This window comes from Pseudopipra pipra, chromosome 3 (genome assembly GCF_036250125.1).
Source record: "Pseudopipra pipra isolate bDixPip1 chromosome 3, bDixPip1.hap1, whole genome shotgun sequence".
Taxonomy (NCBI): domain Eukaryota; kingdom Metazoa; phylum Chordata; class Aves; order Passeriformes; family Pipridae; genus Pseudopipra; species Pseudopipra pipra.
Window position 1 is genome coordinate 1090559 of NC_087551.1, and position 5710 is coordinate 1096268.

At 56.6% G+C, this 5710-nt stretch overlaps 1 long non-coding RNA gene across 2 annotated transcripts in view; it reads right to left on the reverse strand.

Annotated features, from left to right (window-relative positions):
• Positions 1-3479, reverse strand: part of LOC135412338 (uncharacterized) — a 4368-nt gene extending 889 nt beyond the window's left edge. Inside the window, exons 1-3 of one of the 2 annotated variants that reach the window (XR_010429593.1) lie at positions 3009-3479; positions 1609-1676; positions 99-165 (exon numbers count right to left, since the gene is read on the reverse strand). This is a non-coding gene — a long non-coding RNA (uncharacterized LOC135412338). The remainder of the gene's footprint in view (positions 1-98; positions 166-1608; positions 1677-3008) is intronic. The other variant, XR_010429594.1, reaches the window with a different exon arrangement.
• Positions 3480-5710: the final 2231 nt, after the last annotated feature.

A 5710-nucleotide genomic window follows, 5' to 3' on the forward strand; every position in this document is an offset into this window, starting at 1 on the left:
TAGCCAAAGGCAGAGAAAAGGCAAAGGCTTCTGAAAACATTTCTGCAACCTGAGGGATAATTACTCCCAGTTTCCCAGGGAGAAGAACACAAACTCACAGCCAACAATGCCTGACAGTCCCTGCAGCCAGAGCTCAGCACATGGACAGAGAGGCAATTCCACCATCTAAAAGGAAATAACAAGAAGAAAAGGCTGATTTATATTGTTTGATAGTTATTGAAGTTCTTCAAATCAAACCAACACTTGCTCTGGGTTTCTGTTGGGTGAATAAGGAGCAGTGGGCACAGGTCAGGTCATTCATGCCGACTTCAGTGACGCTCTCTGGGACCAGCCCAGCCCATTTGCTAAGCTCCAATTCCAGCCCAAGGACTGACCTGCACAGGAGAAACCCTCTTTTCCCGCAGCCCCCATTCAGCGGCCCCATTCCCACCCCGGCAGCGGGTCCCGCCCGGGCCGTGTCCCGCTGGGCCCCCGCAGTCTCCGCCTGGCGGACACGGCCGGTACTGCAGGCCCGACACCGCCGCCGCTGCAAAGGACCCCCCGCGCCCCCTGCACAGCCCCCCTGCCCTCCCCGACACCTCCATAGCCCCCCTGCCCTCCCCGAAACCTCCACAGCCCCCCTGCCCTCCCCGACACCTCCACAGCCCCCCTGCCCTCCCCGACACCTCCACAGTCCCCCTGCCCTCCCCGACACCTCCACAGCCCCCCTGCCCTCCCGGACACCTCCACAGCCCCCCTGCCCTCCCTGACACACAGACCCAAACACGGCCCTGCCTGACAAAGCAGGGACAGGGGCTCGGCCTCGCTGCACCCACGGGGCAAAGCACCAACTCAAGGGACACCCCAAAATTAGCCCCTCCTGGCCACGGCTGAGAACCTCAATTCACCTCCAAACACTCAGTCTCTGACCACCACACGACCTGAACTTTAACACCCCACATTTGCCAGACCTGCCACCACTGAGCACCTCAGTTGACCTCAACAGGTTCATTCACTCCCTGCAGAGAATCAACCTCCTTTATAAGTCCCAGAACCTGCTCTTCCAGCCCACGACTGATCACCTCATTTTTAACACAAGATCTTCATTCTCTCCCCCACAGATCACCTCACATTTAACCCCCAAAATCTTCTCTACCTGCACACTACTGATTTACCTCCAAAGGTTCATTTCCTACCCTGAAGATTTTCTCAAGTTTGACCCCCACAACTTTCCTTACCTGCCCACTACTGGACGCCCTCAGTTCACCCCAAAATCTTCCTTCTCTCTGCCTACACACTGACCCACATTTTACCCCAAAATTTTCCATACCAGTCCCACTGCTCATTACCTCAGTTTACCTCCAAATCTTCATTCTCTACCATGGATACTATCTCCTATCTCACCACCACAACTTTCCCTTCCAGCCCACTCCTCATTACCTCTCTTTTAGCAAAAGAGTTTACCTAAATCTTCCTTCTCTCTGCTACACACTGACCCACATTTTACCCCAAAATTTTCCCTACCTGGCTATCACCAAAGGCAAAGAAATGGTAAAGGCTTCTGAAAACATTTCTGCAACCTGAGGGATAATTACTCCCAATTTCCCAGAGAGAAGAACACAAACTCACAGCCAACAATGCCTGACAGTCCCTGCAGCTGGAGCTCAGGCACATGGACAGAGAGGCAATTCCACCATCTATAAGGAAACAAGAAGAAGAAAAGGCTGATTTATATTGTTTTATAGTTATTGAACTTCCTCAAACCAAACCAACACTTGCTCTGGGTTTCTGTTGGGTGAATAAGGAGCAGTGGGCACAGGTCAGGTCATTCATGCCGACTTCAGTGACGCTCTCTGGGGCCAGCCCAGCCCATTTCCTAAGTTCCATTCCAGCCCAAGGACTGACCTGCACAGGAAAAACCCCTCTTTTCCCGCAGCCCCCCATTCCAGCGGCCCCATTCCCACTCCGGCAGCGGGTCCCGCCCGGGCCGTGTCCCGCTGGGCCCCCGCAGTCTCCGCCTGGCGGGACACGGCCGGTACTGCAGCCCCGACACCGCCGCCGCTGCAAAGGACCCCCCCGCGCCCCCTGCACAGCCCCCCCTGCCCTCCCCGACACCTCCACAGCCCCCCTGCCCTCCCCGACACCTCCACAGCCCCCCTGCCCTCCCCGACACCTCCACAGCCCCCCTGCCCTCCCCGACCCCTCGACAGCCCCCTTCCCTCCCGGACACCTCCACAGCCCCCCTGCCCTCCCTGACACCTCCACAGCACTCCTGGCCACGGCTGAGAACCTCAATTCACCTCCAAACACTCAGTCTCTGCCCACCACATTACCCGAACTTTAACACCCCACATTTGCCAGACCTGCCCACCACTGAGCACCTCAGTTGACCTCAACAGGTTCATTCACTCCCTGCAGAGAATCAACCTCCTTTATAAGCCTCAAAACCTGCCCTTCCAGCCCACAATTGGTCACCCTCGTTTTTAACACAAGATCTTGATTCTCTCCCCCACAGATCACCTCACATTTAACCCCCACAGTTTTCCCTACCTGCACACTACTGATTACCTCTTTTTTACCTCCAAAGGTTCATTTCCTACCCTGGAGATTTTCTCAAGTTTGACCCCCACAACTTTCCTTACCTGCCCACTACTGACGGCCTCAGTTCACCCCAAAATCTTCCTTCTCTCTGCTACACACTGACCCACATTTTACCCCAAAATTTTCCCTACCTGTCCACTGCTGATTACCTCAGTTTACCTCCAAATCTTCATTCTCTACCATGGATACTATCTCCTATCTCACCCCAACAACTTTCCCTTCCAGCCCACTCCTCATTACCTCTCTTTTGGCACAACACTTTACCCCAAAATCTTCCTTCTCTCTGCTACACACTGACCCACATTTTACCCCAAAATTTTCCCTGTCTATCAGCCAAAGGCAGAGAAAAGGCAAAGGCTTCTGAAAACATTTCTGCAACCTGAGGGATAATTACTCCCAGTTTCCCAGGGAGAAGAACACAAACTCACAGCCAACAATGCCTGACAGTCCCTGCAGCTGGAGCTCAGCACACGGACAGAGAGGCAATTCCACCACCCAAAATGAAACAAGAAGGAGAAAAGGCTGATTTATATTGTTTTATAGTTATTGAAGTTCTTCAAACCAAACCAACACTTGCTCTGGGTTTCTGTTGGGTGAATAAGGAGCAGTGGGCACAGGTCAGGTCATTCATGCCGACTTCAGTGACGCTCTCTGGGGCCAGCCCAGCCCATTTCCTAAGTTCCATTCCAGCCCAAGGACTGACCTGCACAGGAGAAACCCTCTTTTCCCGCAGCCCCCATTCCAGCGGCCCCATTCCCACCCCCGGCAGCGGGTCCCGCCCGGGCCGTGTCCCGCTGGGCCCCGCAGTCTCCGCCTGGCGGACACGGCCGGTACTGCAGCCCCGACACCGCCGCCGCTGCAAAGGACCCCCCGCGCCCCCTGCACAGCCCCCCTGCCCTCCCCGACACCTCCACAGCCCCCCTGCCCTCCCGGACACCTCCACAGCCCCCCTGCCCTCCCGGACACCTCCACAGCCCCCCTGCCCTCCCCGACACCTCCACAGCCCCCCTGCCCTCCCCGACACCTCCACAGCCCCCCTGCCCTCCCCGACACCTCCACAGCCCCCCTGCCCTCCCGGACACCTCCACAGCCCCCCTGCCCTCCCGGACACCTCCACAGCCCCCCTGCCCTCCCCGACACCTCCACAGCCCCCCTGCCCTCCCCGACACCTCCACAGTCCCCCTGCCCTCCCCGACACCTCCACAGCCCCCCTGCCCTCCCCGACACCTCCACAGCCCCCCTGCCCTCCCCGACACCTCCACAGCCCCCCTGCCCTCCCCGACACCTCCACAGCCCCCCTGCCCTCCCTGCCACACAGCCCCCGCTGTTCTTAGCATGTTGTGATTTTTCACATGTTAGCATGTTCTTGGCATGACGTTATCATGTTCTTAGCATAATTTTTTGCGTGTTCCTGGCATGTTCTTGGCATGACGGGATTTTTCACATGTTCTTAGCATGTTCTTGGCATGTTCTTGGCATTGATGGGAAAACCCGGGCTGTATTCCCCGGACTACGGAATGGATTGGAAAACCCGGACTGGATTTTCCCGGAGTACGGAATGCATGGGAAACGCGGACTAGATTAAAAAAAAAATAATAATAAAAATAAAATGAAGGGCCCCAGCTCGGGGCCGCCGCCCGGGGCTGCAGCGCCGCTGCCGCCGCCGTCCTCCCTCCTGCCGCCGGGGGAGCTCCCGGCACAGCGCGGCAGCCTGGGCCTGCCGCTCAGGAGCTCCCTTTTGGATTGGCGTGTCTTCGATTTTGTTCTCTCGTGGCTTCTGGGTGGAATTTGTACTTGATTTCACTTCTCATTTTAGAAAGCCCGCCAGGACTCACCGAGAGCGCCGGAGGTTTGGCTGCCGGGATGGACCGAGGCGGCGCAAAGCCTTCTGGGATACACCGAGGCGGTGCAAGGGCTGCCGCGTCTATTGTGGCGTTTAATACACTTTTTTTTTGTATTTTTAAATTTTAATTCATCGTTAATGTTGTTATTATTTTCTTTAAAGCCCGTGGAAGGTGGCCACCCCCCCCGCCCCCGGCCGGTCGCCGCGCCTGCCCTGTCCGGCAAGCGCAAGCCGCCATTTTGTTGTACGGAATACACAAGGGGAGCACCACGTTACGTTGCGATCGTGGCGGCCACCATTTTGTTGTACGGCGATTCTGGGGGGGCGGGCGCTTGGATTTCAGCGAGCCGGGGGCCACCGGCACCAGGGAGACGAAAACCGACACCGGGGAGAAGGGAACCGGCACGGGGGAGACGGGAACTGGCAGCCGGCGCAGCCCCGCCGAGCCCCGAGCAGGAGAGTGCAGAGGAGGGAGGGAGGGGGCACAGAAGCTCAGCAACCCCCGCCGCCTCCTCATTGGCTGCCGTGAACCCGGCATCGCTCTCTGGTTGGTCACTGCGCGGCTCGCACCGCCTTCCTCACAGTTCCATTGGCTGCTCTCTCTGTCAGTCCCGGCAGGACCCAAGGGGTTGACTTGTGAAAAGCCTGGCAGAAACATTGGACAACTCTCTCTAACCTTTTTTAAAACCTCCTTAATCCTTCCCGTGGTAAAACCCACTCTTTTCGTTTGATCGAGAAAACCCAGACCGAACCTAAGAAACCCCACCACCTGACACGGGTCACAAGTTAGGAAAGAGACTCAGAGCCACGGGAGGAAAGCTAAGGAAGAGGTGAAGTTCCAAGGAAATCCCACGTCTTCCAACATCCTGCTCGTGTTGCCTACGCTGCTCCCTGCACATGAGACCTCCACACTCCACATCCAATTCAGGGAACACAAACTGTGCTCCAGGCTGGGAAACGAGAGAGTGACAACAAACATTTTTAAATCATTCCAGCCTCAACAGTGCCCTGGCCTGGGAGAAAGCCCTTCCTATCGGCCCCTTGGAGTTTTCTTCTCTGGCACTTGCCTCGCTCTGAGCTTCGAAAAGTTTGTCTTGGGCCAAAAAAAAAACAAAACCAGGAGAAAACCAAGCCCAAACCCAGTCCCATTGGGATTTCTCCCAGCCCTGGGTCAGGCTGTGCACTCAGCAGCATCAGAGTGAGGAGCAGCCCCCCCTCCTGCCCCCATTCCAGGATTGTTTCCAGGACCCCCAAGCCCTCTCCCACCAGTAACTCCAAGACACTCCA